Source organism: Hyla sarda, chromosome 3, assembly GCF_029499605.1.
Source record: "Hyla sarda isolate aHylSar1 chromosome 3, aHylSar1.hap1, whole genome shotgun sequence".
Taxonomy (NCBI): Eukaryota; Metazoa; Chordata; class Amphibia; order Anura; family Hylidae; genus Hyla; species Hyla sarda.
This window is the reverse complement of record NC_079191.1, coordinates 238,032,502-238,046,907: the sequence shown is the minus strand read 5'-3', so window position 1 is coordinate 238,046,907 and position 14,406 is coordinate 238,032,502. Positions and strand designations below refer to the sequence as shown.

The window sequence follows — 14,406 nt, the reverse complement described above, 5'->3', positions numbered from 1 at the left end:
AGGTGGCCCCTTCCTATAATACGTGCAGGGACAGTCGAAGTCAAAACCATAAAATACAATATGGTAGGTGTCGGGAAACAGCTGGAGGCACGCAAAACTAACAGAAATATAAAAAACTAAACACACACAGACAGATTTAAAGTAGCTGAGTCAGCATCAGGAGATTATCAAGGTACCGATTCACATAAGCAGAAGAAAAGTCAAAGCCAAGCCAAGATCAATATCAAGATTACAGAGACTGGAATTAAATGCTCAGCCCACAGGTGTTGAGGCTTGGCCAAGCAACCAGGCCAAGCCAAACATCAGAGATTTAACCCTTCATACGGTGTCCATTTTAGGACATCTTCAGTTGACAGCCGTAGCTCCGTCCTCCGTCAAGCAAAACAGCGTCCCGCCTCCTCCCTCGGACCAATCTCCGTATGGCGTCAGCCGCAGTTCCCTCCTCCCTCCTTTGTCATCCTAAAGTCTCTCATCCAAAACTCTGTCATCCCTCAGACGAAAAACTTTCCTGCTGTGTAGCAGAGCTGAGTCAGTATCTGCTCTCTGCTATACGGGTTTTGCTGTACATGCTTTTCAATGTCGGCTCTGCTATACAGTGCTGTGCAGCGTCGGCTCTGCTATGTGGCAGGAAGTTGTGTCTGAGGGAGAATCGTCTGAGGCATGACTGCGTTTTGGATGAGGGAGTTGTGGCTGCAGGATGATGGCGATTGGTCCAAGGGAGGAGGCGGGACACTGTTTTGCCTGAAGGAGGACAGAGTTGCGGGTGATGACTGATGGCGATTGGTCCGAGGGAGGAGGGGGGGGCGCTGTTTTGCCTGACGGAAGACGTAGTTGCAGCTGACGACTTACGGTGATTGGTCCGAGGGAGGAGGCGGGATGCTGTTTTGCCTGACGGAGGACGGAGGTATGGCTGACAACTGACGATGTCCTAAAATGGACACTGTACCTTTTGAGTTCTTACAAGTACTGCAGCCATAGAACACTTATCCCCTATCCGCAGGATAGGGGATAAGTGTCTGATTGCGGGGGTCCGATTGCTTTAACCCCCTGTATGGGGCCAGGCTCTGCCTCGGCTCTCCCCTTGCAGAATTTGTGTCGGCCGCAGCATGACGCCGCGGCCGACATGCCCCTCCATGTATCTCTATGGGAGAGGCAGAGATGCAGCTTTCGTGCATCCCCGCATCTCCCATAGAGCTGAAGGGAGGGGCGGGTCTTTCTGACTGCTCAGAGCTGCGGCAGTTCCGGGGCCCCCATACCCGTGATCGGACGTGTATCACCTATCCTGCGGATAGGGGATAAGTGTTCACAAATTAAACTACCGTATATACTCGAGTATAAGTTGTCCTGAATATAAGCCGAGGCCTCTAATTTCACCCCAAAAACCCAGGAAAACCTATTGACTCGAGTATAAGCCTAGGGTGGGAAATACATCATCCCCCCTGTCATCATCCCCCCCTCCCCAGTCATCATCCATCATCCTCCAACCCCTATAATCATCCAGACCCCCCTGTCAATATCCCCCCCTGTCCATATGACCCCCTGTCATCATCCAGACCCCCCCTTTCGTTATCTTCTCACCTCCCCAGTTGTTGCTCCTGTAGCTGCAGGGACCGTCCAGGGAGGGTGAGCCGGGCTGTCCATCTTCACTGCAGGGACTGTCCACATTCCGGTGGGAGGGTGAGCCGGTACGGGCCATCCATCTTCACCGGGAGGCCCTCTTCTCTGCTCCGGGCCATCCTCGGACTAGTGACGCTGCATTGACGCCACCACGCAGGGACGTCCGTGCGCAGCAGACGTCTGTGCACAGGGACGCCCCTGACGTCAAATGTCTGCCCAGCACGGACATCCTTGCACAGCAGCGTCAATGCAGCATCACAAGTCCGGGGACGGCCCGGAGCGGAGAAGAGGGCCTCCCAGGGAAGATGGACGGCCCGTATCGGCTCACCCTCCCACCGGAATGCGGATGGTCCCTGCAGTGAAAATGGACAGCCCGGAGCGGAGAAGAGTGCCTCCCGGTTAAGATGGACGGCCCGGTACAGCTCACACTCCCCACTGGAATGCGGACGGTCCCTTCAGTGAAGATGGACGGCCTGGCCCACCTCCCCCCCCCACGGGTATGCCTAAAGTGATATTTTTTCTTTTTTCTTTTTTTTTTGGTTCACTCGAGTATAAGCCGAGGGGGGCGTTTTCAGCACAAAAAATCGTGCTGAGAAACTCGGCTTATACTTGAGTATATACGGTAGTTATGTTAAATTACCAAAGAAAATATGTTATAAAGATGTTAAATTAGGAAAGTTCCCTCCATTCTCATTTGAATTTGCTAGATTGGGGGAAAAGAACTGGCAGGATCTAATGCAGTGTTGATTTCTAAAGTTCAGATTTTCTGCTAAATTAATGATACTAATAGTTTGGATTTCTGAAAAAGTACCTTAAAGGAGTACTCTGCAGCAGACTACTCCTGCTCCGTCCTACCCGGGCTGCAAAAAAAATTAAAATAAACATCACTCACTTTCCTGGGTTCCCGCGGAGCGCCACTACAGCTGATCGGTCCTCCGGTCCATCTTCTTCATACTTCCGGGTGAACGAAGCGTCACATGGCGCTCAGCCTATTGCCGGCCGCCGTGATGTTCTGCCTCGGCTTATAATAGGCTGAGCGCCATGTGACGCTGACGCTTCGTTCACACGGAAGTATGAAGAAGATGGACCGGAGGACCGATCAGCTGTAGTGGCGCTCCGCGGGAACCCAGGAAGGTGAGTGATGGTTTATTTTAAATTTTTTTGCAGGAAGAAGCAGGAGTTGTCTGCACCAGAGTACTCCTTTAAATAAAAGAATGGGAAAACTTGATACAGAGGGTAGCTAAATGTGAGTAGTATCTTGCAAAAATGAATGTTAATGGGCAGAAGAAATTTCTGAAAACTTGGATGAGCTGGGTAAGAGGGAAAGAGAGAAGAAAGTGGATGAAAATTAAGAAAAGAGGGGCAAAACTTCAGGGTTTTTGTTTTGTATTTTTTTTTTTTTTTTGGGGGGGGGAGGGAAGTTATGTTTATTTTCTATTGTAAATCAATATTGATGGACTGATCTGTTTTAATATGTAAGAAGCATAAAATAAAGATAAAACTAATTAAAAAAATGACTAATGGGAAAAAAGGAGCAAATATGCATTTTAACCAAATTTTTCCAATTTTCCTACACAAAACTTAAAAAATAAAAACACACTGGTTTGGTACCATATTTAATCCCTAAAAAGGAAACGTTTTTGACAAATATATAAAGTAATATAGAAAATCTTAACCTCTGGAATGGGGCATTCCAAAATGTGAAATTCTGGCATCCGAAGTCCATGGTATTGTATTTTCTAAAATAAAATGAACAGTCAGTGAGGCTGAGTAATAATTATACAGTTAGTCAACTGCTGCATGAATAGTAGAGCAGTACAACATTGGTTCATTGCAGAATTTCATAGCAAGGCTCTTTTCTTAATATTCATTTTTCAATTTGGACTTTTGTGCTGTGTCATAATCTGAATGGCATAATGCCCCAGAGCCTTTGGGCTTGTTCACATGGCAAATTTTTAAGGTGGAAAGATTCTGACTCAAAATCTGTGCACCTGAAATCTGTGTGGATTTTGATGCAGATTTATTCACTGAGGAAGAAAGCTGCAGAGATTCAGTGAGGAAACATGCAGGAAAGGTGACATAGTACCTTTTTTAGTGCCCAAAAATCTGCAACATATGGGGGTATAAATAAAAATGGGGTACTAACTACATAAAGCGGTACTAAACTGGAAGACCTTTTCTTTTAAATCAACTGGTGGCAAAAAGTTGAACAGATTTGTTAATTACTTCTATTTAAAAACTTAATTCCTTCCAGTACTTATCAGCTGCTGTATACTACAGAGGAAGTTGTGTACGGTAGTTATTTTCAGTCTGACCACGGTGCTCTATGTTGACACCTCTGTCCATGTCAGGAACTGTCCGGAGCAGGATAGGTTTGCTTTGGGGATTTGCTCCTACTCTGGACAGTTCCTAAAATTGACAGGGATGTCAGCAAAGAGCACTGTGGTCAGGCAGAAAGGAAATTAAAAAAGAAAATAACTTCCTGTGTAGCATACAGCAGCTGATAAGTACTTAAAGGATTACGATTTTTAAATAGATGTAATTTACAAATCTGTTTAGCTTACTGGCACCAGTTGATTTTAAAAAAAAATGTCTTCCACCGGAGTACCCCTTTAACCCCTTTATTTCCCGGGGTTTTTCTGTTTTTGCACTTTTGCTTTTTCCTCCTTACTTTTAGAAATCATAACACTTTCAATTTTGCTCCTAAAAATCCATATGATGGCTTATTTTTTTGCACCACCAATTCTACTTTGTAGTGACATCAGTCATTTTACCCAAAAATCTACGTCGAAATGGAAAAAAATCATCGTGCGACAAAATTGAAGTAAAAACACAATTTTGTAACTTTTGGGGGCTTCCGTTTCTACACAGTACATTTTTTGGTAAAAATGACACCTTATCTTCTGTAGGCCCATACAATTAAAATGATACCCTACTTATATAGGTTTGATTTTGTCGTACTTCTGGAAAAAATCATAACTACATGCAGCAAAATTTATACTTTTAAAATTACCATCTTCTGACCCCCTATAACTTTTTTTCTTTTTTTTTTCGCATACGTGGCGTTATGAGGGCTTATTTTTTGCGCCGTGATCTGAAGTTTTTAGAGATACCATTTTTGTATTGATCGGACTTTTTGATTGCTTTTTATAAATTTTTTCATGATATAAAAAGTTACCAAAAATATGCAATTTTGGACTTTGGAATTTTTTTGCACGTATGCCATTGACCGTGCGGTTTAATTAATGATATATTTTTATAATTCGGACATTTCCACCCGCGGCGATACCCTACAGTGGGGATCAAAATTTTGGGAAAGATGGAAAAATCTCCAAAAGGCATCAAATTACAGATTAGACATTCTTATAATACGTCAACAAAAGTTAGATTTTATTTCCATCATTTACACTTTCAAAATAACAGAAACCAAAAAAATGGCATCTGCAAAAGTTTGGGCACCCTGCAGAGTTAATATCTTGTACTGCCCTCTTTGGAAATTATCACAGCTTGTAAACCCTTTTTCTAGCCAGCCAATAGTCTTTCAATTCTTGTTTGAGGTATCTTTGCCCATTCTTCCTTACAAAAGTCTTCCAGTTCTTTGAGATTTCTGGGCGGTCTGTCACGCACTGCTCTAGGTCTATCCATAGATTTTCAATTATGTTGGGGTCAGGAGATTCTGAAGGCCATGGCAAAACCTTCAGTTTACACCTCTTGATGTAATCCCCAGTGGATTTTGAGGTGTGTTTAGGATCATTATCCATTTGTAGAAGCCTTCCTCTCTTTAACTTCAGCTTTTTCAGAGATGGTTAGCATCAAGTTAGCATCCAAAATTTGCTGAAATTATATTGAATCCATTTTTCCTTCTACTCATGAGATGTTCCCTTTGCCACTGGCTGCAATACAACCCCAAAGCATGATTGATCCACCCCCATGCTTAACAGTTGGACAGAGGTTCTTTTCATTAAATTCTGTTCCCCTTCTTCTCCAAACGTACCTTTGCTCATTCCGACCAAAAAATTCTATTTTAACCTCATCTGTCCACAGAACTTGTTTCCAAAATGCATCAGGCTTGTCTATATGTTAATTTGCAAAGTTCAAATGCTGATTTTTGTGGTGAGGACATAGAAGAGGTTTTCTTCTGATGACTCTTCCATGAAGACCATATCTGTACAAGTATCTCGTTATAGTGGAATAGTGTACCACAACTCCAGTGTCTGCCAGATCTTTCTGGAGAGATTGTGCAGTCAAACGTGGGTTTTGAATTGTTTTTCTCACAATCCTGCTATCTTCTTATAGCCTTCTCCAGCTTTGTGAGCGTCAACTATTTTCAGTTTCAGATTTCTAGACAACTGCTTAGAAGAACCCATGGTGCTGATTGTTAGGGCAAGGTCAGATGAGTCTGGGCATTGAAAACCTTTGAGATTGACATCACCTGGTCTTCCCAGATGATGATTGAGAACAATCCATGACACTGGCAGGTCTCAGCTTTGCAAAGGGGGCAGTGCATGCTAAAAATTCTGCAGGGTGCCCAAACTTTTGCAGATGTAAATGATGGAAATAAAATCTAACTTTTGTTGACATATTATAAGACTGTCTAATCTAATTTGATGCCTTTTGGAGATTTTTCCATCTTTCCTTGGCTTCTTTATGCACATTAATACAAAGTTTTACCTGGGGTGCCCTACTGTACATGTTTATTTTTATTTACACTGTTTTTTTTTTTTTAAATGGAAAGGGGGGGGGATTCTTACTTTTATTTTGGAAGGGGTTAAATTATCTTTATTAACTTTTTTTTTTTTTTGCAATGTTATAGCTCCGAAAGGGGGCTATCAGACTGCACACACTGATCTTTTACATTGAGGATTGTTATCCCATAGGACATTGCTCAATGATTCTGCCGCTTGACTGCTCATGTCTGGATCTCAGGCACTGAGCAGTCATTCGGCAATCGGACACCAGGAGGCAGGTAAGGGGACTCTTGTGTCCTACAGCTGTTCGGGATGCCTCGATTTCACCGCGGCAGACCCGAATAGCCCCCAGAGCTAACTGGCACTTATTAACTTTCACTTTAGAAGTGGCGATCAAATTTGAACGATGCATCTAAAGGGTTAATAGTGCTCGGCACAGCTATTGGCCACGGGTCCCAGCCATTGCTAGGTGCTGGGCCCGACCCGCTATTACACGGGGCCATGCCGTGTCCACGCTTTGTAGAATGGGAGCCGACCCATGACATCAATGTAAGTCATGGGTCGGGAAGGGGTTAATGCAAGTGGCCCACTTAAAAGACAGAATTGTGATGCAAAAGTGTCCTGTTAGCTTACTGAATATGATTTCAGACACCTGTCTGTAAGAAAAATAGTAAAAACACAGATTTTTAAGTTTTCTTATAAAGCCTCCCACAACCTCCCAATTAAAAGGAATACACTGGGGAAGATTTATCAAAACCTATGTAAAGGAAAAGTTGCCCTGTTGCCCACAGGAACCAATCAGATTGCTTCTTTCATTTTACAAAGGTCTTTTTAAAAATTAAAGAAGTGAGCTGAACGTTGTCTGAGTGGGCTTTAAAAGAGAGACATTGAAAGAGAGTTATAAAACTGAAAGATATCTGCTGTGCAGAGTGAATCTGTGAAACTGGAGTGACTTGTGTGAGTACTTACATTTGCACGTAGAGGGATCACTGATTTTTAAACAGCCTTTTCACTCTTTTTTTTCTTTTCTGTACTCTACCTCTAGGGGAGGGGTAGATTGGTCACAGGTGTATAAATCTTAGCTTGGGACTCAATTCTGAGCATGCTCTGTCTGAGTGGGCTTTGGAAAAGAGGCAGTGAAAGAGAGTTATAAAACTCAGAGTTTGAAAGCAGGAGTTTGAGATCGCTGTGAGTGTTACTTTACTTACACTGTAGAGACTTTAACTCACAAGGTCTACTTAGAATTTAATTCTAATAGTTACTATCTATTTTTGGCTGTTAATCTGTGAAATCCCCATAACTAGATGGCCTCCATGTTGGAAAACGCAGTATGGTGTAAATCTTGCGCAATGTATTGAATCCTTAAACAGCAGTCCGAGGGTGCATATTGTTGTGCGAGTTGTTCATTTGGAAGCCCAGATCCTGGATCTAGAGGAGCAACTGGCAACATTGAGACGCATTGACAACTTGGAGAGGAGTCTCCTGCTCACTGAGAAAGTACTCTCTGGGGTAGAAGTGGGGGGAGGATAGTGGGACAGAGTTGCAGGACAATCAGGCAGTTAGCTGGGTTACAGTCAGAAAACGGGGTAGAGGGAAAAGTGTCAGGGAGGCTAGTCCACAACTGGCAGACCCCAACAAGTTTGAGGGGGATGCCATTTCAGAGCTAGCAGTACTACAGCAGGACTCTGCCTCTGATCGCCAGGTGGGTGTCTGCTCCAGTAAGGAGGGAGGGAGGAGTGCAGGGCAGGCCAGATAGGTACTGGTAGTGGAAGACTCAATTATTACGGGGACAGACATGGCAATCTGTCACAAAGACCGGGATGGCCGAACAGTGTGTTGTCTTCCTGCGCTCGAGTCCTGCTCATCGCGGATCAGAATGACAGGTTGCTGGGTGGGACTGGAGAGGACACAGCAGTCATGGTACATATTGGCAAAGAGTAAGAGATAGGTGGAGTGTCCTTTAAAAATGATTTCAGGGACATAGGCCACAAGCTTAAGGCAAGGACCTCAAAGGTAATATTACCTGTACCACGAGCCACACCAGAGAGGCAGCAGGCATTTAGGGGGGTAAACAAGTGGCTCAGAAGCTGGTGCATGGAGAACTGGGCCGACTTCGCTGTTGGATACCAGCTCTACCATAGGGACGGGCTGCACCTCAATGGGGAGGGTGCAGCTGTGCTTGGGGAGAAGATGGCTAGAAGGGTGGAGGAGTTTTTAAACTAGGGACTGGGGGGAGGGAACCTACAACATAGAGGGGGGAAGGTAGTGTAAATAGAGAGGGGGGACTTATTAATGTACCTGGGGTGGAGGGAGGGATTATAATAGTTAATAGGGATAGGCTTCATAGGGAAAAAAAACCATACATCATTGAATTGCATGTTGACTAATGCCAGAAGTCTGTCCAATAAAACTGACGAACTGTAGTTGACAATGTCTGAGAAGAATTATGGCATAGTGAGTATAACAGAGACTTGGTTGGACGATAGCTGTGACTGGGCGGTCAACATACAGGGTTATAGTCTATTCAGGAAGGATCAGACAAAACGGAAAGGGGAAGGAGTTTGCCTTAATATAAAATCCAGTCTGAAGCCTGCACTGCGGGAGGATATATGGAAGGGAAACGATAATGTGGAGTCATTATGGGTAGATTTATATGGAGATAAAATTAAAATAATTCTGGTAGGTGTTTGTTATAAGCCACCAAACATAATTGAAGAGGCAGAAGATCAATTGCTGAGGCAGCAAATCAGAAAGAGGTGATAATAATGGGGGACTTTAACTATCCTGATATAAACTGGGAGACTGAGACCTGTGAATCTCATAAAGGAAACAGGTTTCTGACTATAGCTAAAGACAATTATCTGTCCCAAATGGTGCAGGGCCCGACCAGAGGGGGCGCCCTGCTAGACTTAATATTAACCAACAGACCTGACAGAGTAACTAATGTGCAAGTAGAAGGACACCTAGGAAATTGTGATCATAATATAATACATTATAACTTGTTCTTCAATAAGGGAATCTCTCGAGGGGCCACAAAACAATGAACTTTAGGAAGGCAAAGTTTGATCAACTCCGAGAAACCCTTAACAATATAAAATGGGATAATGTCCTCAAAAACAAGAATAGTGACACTAATTGGGAGACTATTAAAAATATCTTAAACTCTCACAGTGAAGAAGCCACAGTGAAGAAGCATTAAAATGCCATAGAGAATAATGTAGAATATGTAAAAAACAGAAAAAAGCCGCAAAAATAGAGACAGAAAGACTCATTGCCAAAGCGAGTAAAACTAACCCCAAAATGTTCTTTAACTATATAAATAGCAAAAAGGTTAAAGGGGTATTCCAGGCCAAAACTTTTTTTTATATATCAACTGGCTCCGGAAGGTTAAACAGATTTGTAAATTACTTCTATTAAAAATTCTTAATCCTTCCAATAGTTATTAGCTTCTGAAGTTGAGTTGTTGTTTTCTGTCTAACTGCTCTCTGATGACTCACGTCTCGGGAGCTGTGCAGTTCCTATGGGGATATTCTCCCATCATGCACAGCTCCCGGGACGTGACAACATCATTGAGCAGTTAGACAGAAAACTTCAGAAGCTAATAACTATTGGAAGAATTAAGATTTTTTAATAGAAGTAATTTACAAATCTGTTTAACTTTCCGGAGCCAGTTGATATATATAGAAAAATGTTTTGCCTGGAATTCCCCTTTAACCCCTTAACGACGAAGGACGTATATTTACGTCCTCCGCAGGCTCCCGCGATATGCCACGGGGTCACGTAGTCATATCGGGTCGGTCCCGGCGGCTATCAACGGCCGGGACCCGCGGCTAATACAGGACATCACCGATCGCGGTGATTCCCTGTATTAACCCTTCAGACGTGGTGATCAAAGCTGACCGCCGCGTCTGAAATGAAAGTATCCCGGCTGCTTAGTCGGGCTGTTCGGGACAGCCGAGGGGAAATCTCAGCGACCCGAACAGCTTACAGGACACCGGAAGGGCCCTTACCTGCCTCCTCGGTGTCCGATCGGCGAATGACTGCTCCGTGCCTGAGATTCAGGCAGGAGCAGTCAAGCACCGATAACACTGATCACATGCATGTTAATACACGCCAGTGATCAGCATAAGAGATCAGTGTGTGCAGTGTTATAGGTCCCTATGGGAGCTATAACACTGCAAAAAAAAAAGTGTTAATAAAGATAATTTAACCCCTTCCCTAATAAAAGTTTGAATAAAAATAAACATATGTGGAATCGCCGCGTGCGTAAATGTCCGAACTATAAAAATATATAATTAAACCGCAAGGTCAATGGCGTACACGTAAAAAAATTCCAAAGTCTAAAAAAACGTATTTTTGGTCACTTTTTATACCATTAAAAAATGAAGAAAAAGTGATCAAAAAGTCAGATCAAAACAAAAAGGGTATCAGTAAAAACTTCAAACCACGGCGCAAAAAATGAGCCCTCATACCACCCTGTACATGGAAAAATAAAAAAGTTATAGGGGTCAGAAAAGGACAATTTTAAACGTATACATTTTCCTGCATGTAGTTATGATTTTTTCCAGAAGTACGACAAAATGAAACCTATATAAGAAGGGTAACATTTTAACCATATGGACCTACAGAATAAAGATAAGGTCTCAGTTTTACTGAAATATGCACTGCGTAGAAACGGAAGCCCCCAAAAGTTACAAAATGGCGTATTTTCTTTGATTTTGTCGCACAATGATTTTTTTCCCGTTTCAACGTGAATTTTTGGGTAAAATGACTAATGTCACTGCAAAGTAGAATTGGTGACGCAAAAAATAAGCCATAATATGGATTTTTAGGAGGAAAATTGAAAGGGTTGTGATTTTAAAAAGGTAAGGAGGAAAAAACGAAAGTGCAAAAACTGAAAAACCCTGCATCCTTAACCCCTTAAGGACCCAGCCATTTTACACCTCAGGACCCGGCCATTTTTTGCACATCTGACCACTGTCACTTTAAACATTAATAACTCTGGGATGCTTTTAGTTATCATTCTGATTCCGAGATTGTTTTTTCGTGACATATTCTACTTTAACATAGTGGTAACATTTTGTGGTAACTTGCATCCTTTCTTGGTGAAAAATCCCCAAATTTTATGAAAAATTTGAAAATTTTGCATTTTTCTAACTTTGAAGCTCTCTGCTTGTAAGGAAAATGGATATTCCGAATAATTTTTTTTTTATTCACATATACAATATGTCTACTTTATATTTGCATCATAAAATTGACGTGTTTTTACTTTTGGAAGACATCAGAGGGCTTCAAAGTTCAGCAGCAATTTTCCAATTTTTCACAAAATTTCCAAACTCACAATTTTTCATGGACCAGTTCAGGTTTGAAGTGGATTTGAAGGGTCTTCATTTTAGAAATACCCCACAAATGACCCCATTATAAAAACTGCACCCCCCAAAGTATTCAAAATGACATTCAGTCCGCGTTTTAACCCTTTAGGTGTTTCACAGGAATAACAGCAAAGTGAAGGAGAAAATTCACAATCTCCATTTTTTACACTCGCATGTTCTTGTAGACCCAATTTTTGAATTTTTACAAGGGGAAAAAGGAGAAAATGTATACTTATATTTGTAGCCCAATTTCTCTCGAGTAAGCACATACCTCATATGTCTATGTAAAGTGTTCGGCGGGCGCAGTAGAGGGCTCAGAAGCGAAGGAGCGACAAGGGGATTTTGGAGAGTACGTTTTTTTGAAATGGTTTTTGGGGGGCATGTTGCATTTAGGAAGCCCCTATGGTGCCAGAACAGCAAAAATCCCCCACATGGCATACCATTTTGGAAACTAGACCCCTTGAGGTACGTAACAAGGAATAAAGTGAGCCTTAATACCCCACAGGTGTTTCACGACTTTTGCATATGTAAAAAAATAAAAATAAAATTTCACAAAAATGTGTGTTTCCCCCCAAATTTCACATTTTTGCAAGGGTTAATAGCAGAAAATACCCCCCAAATATTGTAACCCCATCTCTTCTGAGTATGAAGGTACCCCATAAGTTGACCTGAGGTGTACTATGGGTGAACTACAATGCTCAGAAGAGAAGGAGTCATATTTGGCTTTTTGAGAGCAAATTTTGCTCGGGGGCATGTCGCATTTAGGAAGCCCCTATGGTGCCAGGACAGCAAAAAAAAAACACATGGCATACCATTTTGGAAACTAGACCCCTCGGGGAACGTAACAAGAAATAAAGTGAGCCTTAATACCCCACAGGGGTTTCACGACTTTTGCATACGTAAAAAAAAAATAAAAAAAAATAACTAAAAGGTGTGTTTCCCCCCCAAATTTCACATTTTTGCAAGGGTTAATAGCAGAAAATACCCCCCAAAATTTGTAACCACATCTCTTCTGAGTATGGAGGTACCCCAAAAGTTGACCTGAAGTGCACTACGGGCGAACTACAATGCTCAGAAGAGAAGGAGTCATATTTGGCTTTTTGAGAGCAAATTTTGCTCGGGGGGCATGTCGCATTTAGGAAGCCCCTATGGTGCCAGAACAGCAAAATAACCCCCACATGGCATACCATTTTGGAAACTATACCCCTTGAGGAACGTAAGAAGGCGTAAAGTGAGCATTTACCCCCCACTGGTGTCTGTCATATCTTTGGAACAGTGGGCTGTACAACATTTTTTATTTGCACAGCCCACTGTTCCAAAGATCCGTCAGACACCTGTGGGGGGTAAATTCTCACTGCACCCCTTATTACATTCCGTGAGGGGTGTAGTTTCCGAAATGGGGTCACATGTGTTTTTTTTTTTTTTTTTTGCATTTGTCAAAACCGCTGTAACAATCAGCCACCCCTGTGCAAATCACCTCAAATGTACATGGCGCACTCTCCCTTCTGGGCCTTGTTGTGTGCCCCCAGAGCAGTTTGTGCCCACATATGGGGTATCTCCGTACTCGGGAGAAATTGCATTACAAATTTTGGGGGGCTTTTTTCCCCTTTACCTCTTGTCAAAATGAAAAGTATAGGGCAACACCAGCATGTTAGTGTAAAAAGTTTATTTTTTTTACACTAACATGCTGGTGTAGACCCCAACTTCACCTTTTCATAAGGGGTGAAAGGAGAAAGAGCCCCCCAAGATTTGTTAGTCAATTTCTCCCGAGTACGGTGATACCCCATATGTGACCCTAAACTGTTGCCTTGAAATACGACAGGGCTCCGAAGTGAGAGCGCCATGCGCATTTGAGGCCTGAATTAGGGATTTGCATAGGGGTAGACATAGGGGTATTCTACGCCAGTGATTCCCAAACAGGGTGCCTCCAGCTGTTGCAAAACTCCCAGCATGCCTGGACAGTCAACGGCTGTCCGGCAATACTGGGAGTTGTTGTTTTGCAACAGCTGGAGGCTCCATTTTGGAAAGAGTGGCGTACCAGGTGTTTTTCATTTTTATTGGGGAGGGAGGGGGGCTGTGTAGGGGTATGTGTATATGTAGTGTTTTTTACTTTTTATTTTATTTTGTGGTAGTGTAGTGTAGTGTTTTTAGGGTACAGTCGCACGGGCGGGGGGGGGGTTACAGCGAGTTTGAGCTGCCGCGCAAAATTTGCTGCATTGCAAACTTGCAGCCCGATACTCACTGTAAGCCGCCTGCCCATGTGAGTGTACTCTGTACATTCACAGGGGGGGGACCTCCAGCTGTTGCAAAACTACTACTCCCAGCATGCCTGAGAATGTTTGGGAGTTGTGGTTTTGCAACAGCTGGAGGCACACGGGTTGGGAAACACTGAGTTAGGAAACAATGTTTCCCAACCAGTGTGCCTCCAGCTGTTGCAAAACCACAACTCCCAAACATTCTCAGGCATGCTGGGAGTAGTAGTTCGGCAACATCTTTAGAGCCAGATGTTGCCGAACTACAACTCCCAGCATGCTTGGAGTTGTAGTTTTGCAACATCTGGAGGACTAGTTTGCAGACCACTAATACAGTGGTTCCCAATCTGTGCCCTTCCAGATGTTGCAAAACTACAACTCCCAGTATGCCAAAACTGTCCAGGCATGCTGGGAGTTGTAGTTCTGCAACATCTGAAGGGCCAGATGTTACAGAACTACAACTCCCAGCATGCCTGG

At 43.0% G+C, this 14,406-nt stretch overlaps 1 protein-coding gene across 6 annotated transcripts in view; it reads left to right on the top strand.

Annotated features, from left to right (window-relative positions):
* The window catches only part of AK9 (adenylate kinase 9), a 207,925-nt gene that overhangs the window by 37,424 nt on the left and 156,095 nt on the right, over positions 1-14,406 (top strand). The gene's annotated exons all lie outside the window — the stretch shown is intronic.